Source organism: Empidonax traillii, unplaced genomic scaffold, assembly GCF_003031625.1.
Source record: "Empidonax traillii isolate 1590-97213 ecotype Southwest subspecies unplaced genomic scaffold, ASM303162v1 scaffold56:size2478089, whole genome shotgun sequence".
Classification (NCBI taxonomy): domain Eukaryota; kingdom Metazoa; phylum Chordata; class Aves; order Passeriformes; family Tyrannidae; genus Empidonax; species Empidonax traillii.
The window spans coordinates 1,230,701-1,242,327 of NW_020955249.1; the positions used below are offsets into that span (position 1 = coordinate 1,230,701).

Genomic DNA, 11,627 nt, shown 5'->3' on the forward strand with positions numbered 1-11,627 from the left:
ACCAGTCTATTTAGAATTGAAGCATAATCGCTGCACAGGTAGTAACATAGAATAAAATTGCTTTATTGGTTTTTGAGTTGAGATGATGGAACAGGCAGCAGTCCCTACAAGGCTCATAGCTGGAGCACCAAACCCAAACCTCAGCCTCAAAGGTTGATTTCATTTGAAAAAAGGAAGGAAAAGAAGCCAGTTCTTGACAGCTTACCAAAAGACAAGGAAACTTCTCATGTTTTTGCCATAATAGAATTATGGTCAAAAAAAAAGTCTGTCGGAAAAAAACAAAAGCAGTAACAGTAGTCCTTTGGTTACAAAAGAGCAAGCAGCTTCTGTAACACCCTCAGATTTTGTCTAAAGGTGATGTTTGTTAACACCTTCCACACCAGAATTTCAAAGAATGTATTAATACACGCTTGCAATTTACCAGATGCACAGTAAAGCTCTAAGGATCTCAAATGGTTTTTATACATTGATTTGCTTCAGAATTCAGTCATTCAAGGCAAAGGCTAAATCTCCGTTTGCATTTAATAGGCAAAATTAGAAAACAACTTAAATCCTGATTATATAAAAATATTAGAAGAAGGTCAGCCATAATCCTCTTTGCTTTGTAAATGAACAATTCCAGTACTGTCCTTAGAGCACCGAGACCATTTAGTTCATTCTCTGGAGGCCCCTATGGACTGAAGGTATGTAACTGCACAGATATGCTACAAAAATTAAGAATCATATTATTTGATGAACACGGAGTAAGAGTAGAAATAGGTAATATGGATCCAGTAGACATGCCTTTGGATATGTCAGTAGAGATATCACTGATCTGGGGTAAACATAGGAAAGTTTAAGCCCTAACCATGACAAAAGGGGTCCAAACGCTCAAAAATTTTACATGCTTACATTACATTCACAATAATTCACAGCTCTGAAGCACCCACTCTTAGGTGGCTGTACCAAACAGATAATGAAATATGAAAAGCAGAACCATGACCAATACTACCCAGCATTTCCCAATTCCTTGCAGCATTCTTTTTATTGAAGACGGTGAAGATATTTGTATCCATCAAATTACACTCCAAAACTCACAAAGTACCTCCCCCCAAAAGAAACCCACACATACACACACAAAAAAAACACCACCAAAAAACGCACCCCTAAAATCCCAACTGAAAAAAAAACAAACCAACAACAAACAAAAAAACCAAACAAAAAAAAACAACAAACAAACAAACAAACAAAAAACCATCCACCAAAAAACCCCAAACCAGAAACACAAAACTAACACCCACACACTAACAGCACTGGGAACTGTACTGAAAAGAACACTGGTTCTGTATCTTATCACCGTATGAAATTTCTACCATCAGCAGCATATGCAATTCTGCTCTTCCCTAGTAAAAAAAGCTATTGCAGAATTAGGAAGGGTAAGAGAAAGGCAAAGAGCAAAAGGTACTGGATTTCCTGATTCAGAAAGTCATAAGATAGAAGACATGAAAGTTTACAGCTATGAATCTGTCCGATCTTCCTCCATTTGTATCTGTTGCTGTGCTCTGTCAGAGGCAGCACCATTATGGAGAGGGAACTTCAATTTGACCAAATGCAGATAACTGTAACACTGGGTTTCCAGATGAAAGACAAGTTACATTTTAATGTGCAAGAAAATGTATCCAACTTCTATAAATATTTAACCAGCTCTTCTGAATACCTTTCCAGTGTCAATCAAGATGGTCATGAGCTTCAACATTACTTTCTATATCCAAGCCATTTTAATAAAAGCAAAGCTAAAATACCCAGATTAGCCTTTACTAATGAAGAAATGACAACTGCTTTGCAGAATAACCCAAGAGAAAGCACTTGGCTCACAATTCCACAGCAAAAATATCAAATAGCCACTGCATTTACCTGCTCTTCTCTCTCACATTTTCAGTCTAACCAAATCTACTGCTGCTTCCTTTTTATAGTCAAGGACTCCTTGACTTTTTATAGTCAAGGAGCAAAGATTTCCACTCCCTCACACCTCAGCATATAAATGATTAAAGAATACTATAAGCTTCTGATTCTAAATTAATTCCAAATGGCAAGGTGCTCAGGCCAAAGCCATTTTGCAGCTCGTCCTCTTTCCACACAACCTCCTCCCAACAGCAACTTGTTTTCAGAGAGGAGAGGCTAAAGCATCAGTTCTCCCTTCTCAGAGAAAGCCAAGTGCACTGGTTCTCAACTTCAACCCTTCTCCTCAGCAGGCCTCTGCAAAGTATTGTAACACAGGTGTTAGAGGGAAGAAAAAGAGGAGTAAAGGAAAAGCTAAGCTGAAGAAAATAAATGCTGAAAATCAGTAGAGAAAATAAAGGAAAAAAATAATAGAGTAAGAAAATAAAAGAAGAGCACAAAGAAAAACATTTTGTTAATCTGGAGTTTAAAAAATGATTATTCAGTGCTTCCTCATATCCTGAAAAATCATACCTACACTACCACATATACATACACATACTTACTGCACCTCTGAGCTACAGGTTTTACAAATGCATTACTAAGAGCACAGCAGCAAGAGGCAGCGAGAACAGCAGTGGCTGTTCCCCTAAGGTATCACTGTCACACAAAGACATCAGGGGCTTCAAGAGCCATGCTACACCAGTATTGCCAAGGCAAAGAAGGAAAAAAACGTCTTCTCCAGCATTGCCTGAGTCACAGCTATACAACCAGAAGCCTCCAAACAATTCCAAGTGTGTGGGACCAAGTAAACAGGTTGGTCCAATATGGATGAGGAAGTGGCTTTCTTGCCTTTATTTTGTGTGCACAGGGAGTGGAGGCACTAAAGGTTGGCCAGTCCAGCACACTTGAGGTGCAGCCTAGAGCAGCTGACACATCCAGACACTCAGCCTCACAAACAACAGGACACCGATGTGGCTGAGGGAGAGGACCATTCTCACATCATCTCAGAGGGTTTGCACACACACATACACAAAACACCCAACAGCAATAAAACCAAAAATTCCACAATAGCACATCCCAATTTAATTCTATCCAAGCAATTCCTCAATTTTAAAAGACTCTGCCACCCCAGACTTGACAGTTTAGAGAAAATTTTCCTCTTGTGTATTTTCTAATATATACAGATGCTAAAATGTAACTTGATGAGATTTAATGACCAACCTTGCTTCTTCCCTTTCTGTTTTCTTTTGGAGATGAACAGGCACAGGAAAGGCTACAGCCCAAACATGTTAAGCTTCTATAAAAACGCCATACATAAAGCCAAAGCTGAATTTTCAACTACCCTGATGAGTTAGAAAATTATAAGCTTCCTTTGCTTAAAAAAAACCTATTTTTTATCAAAACTGAAAAAGACTATTAGTGATCCTAAAGGTCAATATAATAAATAGCATAGCTTCAAGGTACTGAAGCACTGTATATTAGTACCAAGTCTTTACATAGGGAATTGATGGAATGAACTAGTAACTGATAACAAATTTGGCTAACAGCACAGATAAAGCATAAGACCAAATAGATGAACAGGCTATAAAATCTACACCCATTAATAGGAAGTGGTATTTATTAACTGCTTTACTATTAGTGCTGAAAAGATGGCTGAGACTCCCTTTTTAGGAGAAATCACATGGAAAAGATGAAGGATTATGGACACAAATTGCTCCTACGGAGATTCCAAGTGCACACAAGGGAAGTTTTTCACAATGAGAACAATCATCCATTGGAATAATCTCCTTGGGGAAATAGTGGATTTCCCAACATTAGACACCTTAAAGATTTGGCTGAACAGGGTGCTGGGCCATCTTGTTTAGATCGTGCTTTTGTCAAGAAAGATTGGACTAGGTGATCCTTGAGGTCCCTTCCAACCTGGTACTCTGTGATAATGCAAAAACTATACAGCATCCTTCACACTGTGATGTGTACAGACATGTAGGCTATGCCATATACATAAAAATACATGACTAATGCCTGATGCTGATGGCATCTGTAAAGCTAGCATCACACTGTCTAGTAGGCACTGATCTTTATCTTTCATCAAACGGAGCAGAGTTAAGTTGTGGGTTTGCATTATGCATAAGCAGCGAATACAATTATGTTGAAAAGTAAGCCCATCTTCTCTGATCTCAAGTGGAAAGTGTGAATTCTGATCTTCACAGGTGACAGCTCTGTGCATCATTCCAATTTACTAGTTATCTTCCTTGAATCTGTGTACCCAGTAGAAAACTTGAAACACGCCGTCACGGCTGATGGTACGCAAGCTAACATCTAAACAGCAAGAATATCAAATAAGAGGGCAAAGCAGTTATTTTACTTCATATGGCACAGAGAAACTGCTATGAATTCTTGATTTTACAGTTCAAGAAGGATAGTAAAGGATAAGAAGGCAGAGACCAAGAGAAGGAAAGAATTTCATCAAGCAGAGTTATAAAAGGACCACCAGTGGCTGGACATCTTTTGCTTTTAGGTAGATGGAATCATTTCAGAATTGTTCATCTCTGAACACCCAGAAATACTTTCACTGAAGCTTTCTTTAGAAATTCTGTATTGCAAGTTGGTGCATTTGTTCTAAAGCATGAATTTAGGAAATCTAATGGTCAGTGCAGTTGTAGCAGTAGCAGTTGCATATGTTCTCAAAACATTTTACAAAGGAACAAAGTATTTTGCTCTCTAGGAATAAAAAACAAAGCAGGGGAATAACACTAATAGTCCAAATGTTGCTACTCTATTATCTCTTCTGTTGAGAGTTTGTTGTTGCTGGTTTTTGTTTGGTTTGGTTTTTCTTTGTTTTATTTCAGGGAAGGGGTTGTTGGGGGAAGAGGGACTTTGTTTTTGTTAGTTTGGATTTTTGTTTGTTGGGGTTTTTTTTTTCAGTCCTTCAACTTACTGGGGTTTTTTCTGCTTCACCGATTCCACTTATTTAATGTCTCAGATTTATTTAATTGCTGATTTTCATTACTAACCTGCAACAATGAAAATATTCAGCAGTGTGCAAGCTGAACAATCCATAAAAATCAAAATACCAGGGTTGCTCATTCTTCACCAAACAGTCCCATAAAATGTTAATATAGCAGAATCAACTAAAGAAAACATCTTGTTTTCTAATCAGTATACATTTGTAATCATACATAATCTTAAGTACATATTTACTACTTCTAAGTTACACTACATTCCACCCTTTAAACATAAAGCTAGGAGAAATTCACACACAGAATAATATATCTATTTAATTTACCAAGAGCTCTGCACATTTATGCAAGCCACGGAACTCAGTTTTACAAAACCCAGACAATTTCCAGGGCATAGGATTGCAGTGATTAAGCCCCCAGAGTCCCAGTCAGCCTCAAACAGGCTATCCTAAAATCCATGATGTAAATCCTTGCAATCATTTTAATCTAGGCTAGCCAGATTAATGCTGACTTGGGTGTGCCTAACCATTCAGAGAACAGGGAGTCTGCAGACACAGCATGCCTCATTCTGGGCCTGCCTAGTCAACAGGTGCCTGTAACATGAAAGAGTATGGATCATTACAATCCATGCTATAAAACCTTCAGTCATTCTGGAGTAAGAAACCAGCCATCAAAGCATAAACCCCTCACCAGCTAATGGGCAGCCAAAAATTAATGGGATCCAAGGTTTTTCTCTTTTCATTCACTCATATACACTTAGTTCCTTAATATCCAGTTCTTTCAGTCTCATACACAACGAAATTAAGGTGAGATTTCTATCATGAACATCCATTTCCTATTACAATAGACACAGTTAGCTATCAAGAACATTATTCAGTTTTGCTAAATGGTCTTACTGCTATTCTTCAGTTCTAGACTACTTCATCTCTAAACTGACGAATTGGGGGGGATATGCCAATTCATCCGACCCAGCGGGCATCTTGCTTGGGGAAGAGACACGCATACACAGGTTACATGTCTGGCAAAATGGCCGTTTATTACTCAAGAATTCAGCTTATAAAGAGGGAAATACAGAAGGTTCTGGTAAAGGGGTGGGTTCTGCCAGGGGGCATCAAATCCTGGGGGCCTTTGATAAGGGAATTCGGAGGGATAGGTTAAGAGGACATGTCTATTCATTCAGGGGGAAGGGATCGCTAGGGGAGGAAGGGAAGGTGTGGTCTCTGGGGGCTCCGGAGAGGGGAATCTTGCAGAGGTTTGCAAGGATAAGGCTGGCTTGACTCCTTGCAGCTGGCCCCCAGGCAGTTCCGGGCAGCTGTTGTTGCCAGAAGCTCGAATCTCTGCAGGCTTTGGCCGGTCCCACTTCCTACACTAAACTATCACATGCGAACTTCTGGTAACTCATGACATTTTATGTTCACATTCTTTACATGTTTTACGTTTATATGGTTTTCTGTTCAAGCATAAAAGAATGTTAAAATAGACTAAGCACTTCCTTTTCCATTTAAAGATAATTACTGGAGTTATCATTACAATACCACAGTACAAAAACATCACACAACGCAATAACTAACCTGAGAACAAACATACATCACCTTGGGAACATACATGCATCCAATACACCTATTTCCTTTGAGTCACAGGTGCATATGCATGCACAGGTACATGCATGCATACAAAATATATATGTGCATTCCACAGGTAACACCCTTCCTTTATAAGGAGGCCAAGACTGTAAGCACTAATTGCATGGGTTTTTCCTAACTTTCTTCAGACTCCTCAGGGAAACAACTTGAACTACAAACCTACACAGTCCTAATAACAGAAACCTTTGTATAATCACCAACTAAACCCTGGGGAAATCTCTGGGGAAAAAAATTAAAACCTGTAAAATGTAAGCAAGGAACACAACTTTGTACATCTCTCCTCCTGGCCACTCAGATAAACGGTGCTCAAATAGCTTCTGCCTCCCTCTGCAGGGAGCGCAGCACTACATATTCTTAAGCACATCCTTGTGAAAAAGCATGAATTACTGAGGCAAAACTTTTCCCACCTCAACCCCACCCAAAGAGTCTATTACTAGCCATGGGGCTTCAACCTGTCAACAGGAAAAGAACAATACATATAAAACCAGTAGCTTTAAGCACTATCCTACAAAATATAACTAAAGGTCAACATCAGCTGTTTGCATACAGTGGCCATCCTTCCTCTTTCCTCCCTCCAGTCCTCCTCTTCATTTCAAGTGCAGGTCAAAAAGAAATAAGCAGTCTAAGTTGTACATAGAATTTTACAAGTTTTATTCTGTCAGTATTAACAGAAGAATGTGGGGAATTAACAAAACTAAGTTTATGCTGCTGAATGTCTTGCACCTCAATATCTTTACATTTTTTATGGAAAGAAAAAAACCCTAAACTGTGGTATCCAAACATAGCAGGGGGAAAAACTGCTCACTTACCTTCCACCACTAAGTTATATTATTAGCTAAGACTGCTTTTACTTCATTGCTCAAGATGGCCCTTTTTTCACTGTCTGTGCCCCACTACACAGTGTTCAGGTTCACTCTGATCCTAAAAAGTCTCTTGGGACCACAAACTTCAATAAAAAACCAAAACAAACTATTGTATGGTGTCGTGGGAGAGAGATGGGCACTATTTTCTCAGTCAGTAACTTGGAGTGCTGCATATCAAAGAAAACTACATTAATGATTGTGTGTAAAAATCAACACTAAAGATGGTGCCAAGTTAAAAGGTAAGATGATTCAAAGGGAAAGACAAAATAATTAAAATAGTCTTTTCCAAGGGCTCTGCAAGATCTGTGAACAAACATATTTGTTTCCAATATATAAGTCCTTTGAAGGAAAGGTTTTGTCACTACAGTAAGTCAAATCTCAGAAGCTAAGCCTATGCCAACACAGTGCAGTTTGCTGACAGCATTTCAGAAGAACAGTTTTAAATTGACACTTTTGACACAACAACATCCTCCAAAGCAACGGGGCAGATTCTCTCACATAAGAAACCTATTTGTTTCTTTAGACATCTAACAGAGGGATGAACTGATGTTACAAGGGAGGGTTTTGTCTTTGGCAGCAGTGTTTACATTGTCACTTCAACGGGACTTCCTTTGCATATCCTATACCTATAGTTTTTAATATTGGTTAATAAACATGTGATTAAAACCTGTTCAGTGGGGGAAGCTGTGGTTGTTACTGCCTGGTTGGAAATCTACTTAAACTGATCTAAGTTGAGATCTCCTATTGTTGTTCCCCCCGCAGTCCCTAGCAGGTATTCTGGTCACCTCCCTTTAGGCAGCACTACGGCTTGCACAACCTGTTAGTTCAAGAAGCTGATCCATGTGAAAACAAATCCAACCCTGCCTATCTTTGCAAAACCAGCAACACTGCTCTCCATCCCTTCTCTCCCCATCCTCCAAAACCACACATTGCAATTTTCCAACCTTGTTAATATCTCACCTTGAACCAGGTCATTAAAAACCTGCAAAAGACCTGCAGCACCTCACACCTGCAGCACCCTTTTTATCTTTTCAAGAATTTCTTAAAAGTATACTACATTTCTCTGCAAAAGGACAAATCATGTACTAAAAGACTACAAGTCTTTTTCAAGCATCAGACACATTCAGAATAATCATCCCTTTCTTCCTTAAAACAGAAGTTTCACAAGTAGATTAAAAGAAACCACCTACAAAAACTACCATGTTTTAGAAAACGTGACAAAAGCAGGCATTCTGTCACAGCCTGAACAGAGTCCAACCTGCTGTTACGAACACATACATAGTAGAAAGGGGGGGAGGGAATAGCCATCTATTCCCCCTGCATCTCCCTCCTGGAAAAAGTTCTCATGTATAGAGGATGCATTCAGCAACAGACTGGAATACAGTCTGGCACTCAGCAGCAGCCAGCCTACCGGGATAAGCCATCCTGCTGGAGACCACTCCTTATGCATTGTATGAAACACTACACACTACCAGCAGTCACAAAGCCAACACTGACAGTACTGCAAAAGGTCAGATGGCACAGAAAGCAGAACATGCACTCTTACCTACCCAAATTCTTGAGAAGGCAGGCACATGGAGCTCTAGCAAAAGCTCCTGGTGGGTGTCACAATCAACTCCTGATGAATCATAGCACAGCGAAACCTAGAAACAGAAAAAGACATGTTCATGGGCATGAACATTTAAAAGGGAAACAAGCAAGTGAAATATTTTTCAAAGGTAAAAGGGTACTCCAAAAATTTTGCTTGTAAGAAGCCAGAAGCAACAATGAAGACTTATAAAACTATGAATCAATTAATTTTCTGCACCTAACTCACACATCTGAGGGAACCTACACGACAAGTTTCTCACTGTAGCAATCCCAACCTTTCTTTATCACCCCTTCTCTGAATCAAGTTATTTTCTTCCAGAACACATTCTGCCAGGCATTTGGAGATTAAACACACATTGGGTAACACCTGAAAGAAATGGGACATCTGGTAGTGCTGAGGCCCACTTTTTTTCCTCACTGCTGAACATAAAGACTATCACACATGTCAAATAAGGGAGAGCAAGTATTTATCTAAGTCATCAGCCGCAGTCCTCTGTGAAGTCTGCTACTCTGAAGAGCAGGAAGAAAAAAAAAGGTTCCAAAGTGTTTCTTCCTATATTACAGGTCCTGTAATATAATCTGTATTGTTTCAGCATTAACCTTAACATCTGACCTCTGTCTATTGCTACAAAAAGCTTGCATCTCTAGATGATAGGAGACCTCTAAAATTAGACTAGGCAAACAGATGTAACCATGGAGATGTATGCTGCAGTCCCTAGAACTCCGCAGAGGCATAAACTGGAGGCAGAGCACATATCACCAATGAATTTTTGTCATCCTTTACTCCCACCAACTCACGTGTTAGGGAAGATGTACAGTGAATCATATCAAAGTGACAGATTATAATCCAACTCTAAATAAGGAGACTAAAGAATATGACCTAGATCATTTCTCCAACCTGGTTTTCCCCAATCCAGTTCACCAGACAGCTACATGAGCACTTGTGCTGACATGAGGCAGCAATGGTACAAGACAGGATAAGCAGTCAAGAATGGTTCCTTTCAGCTTCAGTGGCAGCATAAACTGCACATAAAACCATCGTACAAGTGCTATTTGTAATAATTGTCAGTGAAATTTGGTAGGTTGATAAGCAAATCATTTTAAGCTATGCATTGCTACTCTCCCAACAGTATTTCTTTACAGAGTTGAATAAACTTGGAATACCTGATAGCAAGAACATTAGCATCAACAAAAATTCTTTAAGAAATGCCAAACAGTGTTATCAACAGAGGTAACACAGAGGAAGAACTGCATTTTAACTTTCATGTTACCAACAGAGTTTGTCTTTTTCATTAGAATCAAATTCTAATCCTAGGATAAAAAGCTCAATTATAATCTAATCCAATGAAGCAAGTGTAAGATGTCAACTCTGTGATTGCATTTTGTCAAATCATTTGGGCAGCAGGTAAAAATATAATTTCCACAAGTGGCGGTCTTCTGGTCAAGAAAAAGTTTCCTTGGCATTTTTAGGGTGATGTTCTTCCTCTATTCAAGCATTACTCAGATGCACTGCAACTCTAACCCAGAACTCTCCGTTTCCTTTGGTGATAAATTATAGACCTGCTGTGTAAAGATGATTTTTTTTTTTTTAGAAGACTGCCTGTGAAGCTCAATTGTGATTGGGAAGGCCGCCTACACGGCAGAGAGAGTGAGAAAACACACACTTGTAGAGCTGAAAAAACATCAGTGTAGGCGTATTTAAGGAGGGAGGGAAGAAAGAACTTGGTTCTACTGAAAAAGGCTATTTTCTGACATCACCCTTGAAAGAACCAAATGTGTGACTTAAAGACAATTCAAGGATTGTATGCTATGTTCCAGCTATCAATATGCAGTACTACAAGCAAGATAAGGAATCCTTGCAGATTCATGCCTCTGATCTCAGAATCTGCCACCTACTCAAGAAGTGCTTCATTCTCCCACTTCTCTGCCACAACCTGCAAAAGGTATTCTCACAAAACAGTAAGTCACCTGCAGAACAGCAGTTCAAAGCTTTAGAAGCCTTACATAATTATTAACATTATTATTATTTATTATTAATAAAGTATTGAAATGGTAGACAAAGCCTTTTCAAAAAAATAAGGGGAAAGAGTGCTGTTTAGAAACACCAAGAATAACCATCTCAGAGAAATCTAACAGTATTCAAAACAGCAGAAAAAATAACCACAAAAAGTTCAGATGTAACTTTCTCATAGAGACTTAGAGAAAAAAAATTATTTTTCTCCCTGCCCTATGTAGCCTTCAGTCCCTTCATCTGCTAAGAGAAATAAGAAGGCCTTTCAGGATGCCCTGTTAACAAACTCAGATTTTCAAAAGAAAGAAGGAAATATCCCTCTCAGTTTACTTAAGAAGGTATCACCTATACACATTACAATTTCTAAATAAAGAAGCCTACATAAACTGTTTGAATTCCATCGTAAACCTATAGAAATATTTTTAATAGGTCTGTCTTTCCCTTCACAATAGAAACAAAAGGCTTTTGACATGTGTGTGAGCTGATTATTACCGCAATTACTACCAGGGCAAGGACAGCCAGGACAAGTTTCACCAATGAACTTCAATAAACATGAGATGATTCACTGCAGGGAAAAGATGGTGCTGCTCCTATGGTGTTGGACACCAGCTTGCAACCTATTTTGCTAACACCAGCCACA

The 11,627-nt window shown here is 39.0% G+C and overlaps 1 protein-coding gene across 5 annotated transcripts in view; it reads right to left on the reverse strand.

Annotated features, from left to right (window-relative positions):
- The window catches only part of SIPA1L1 (signal induced proliferation associated 1 like 1), a 216,420-nt gene that overhangs the window by 131,285 nt on the left and 73,508 nt on the right, over positions 1-11,627 (reverse strand). For 3 of the 5 annotated variants that reach the window (XM_027879661.1, XM_027879660.1, XM_027879656.1), the window contains exon 3: positions 8,933-9,029. The exons of 1 other annotated variant lie outside the window; for it this stretch is intronic. The gene's annotated coding sequence lies outside the window, so the exon portion shown is untranslated. The remainder of the gene's footprint in view (positions 1-8,932; positions 9,030-11,627) is intronic. One more of the 5 variants, XM_027879657.1, reaches the window with a different exon arrangement.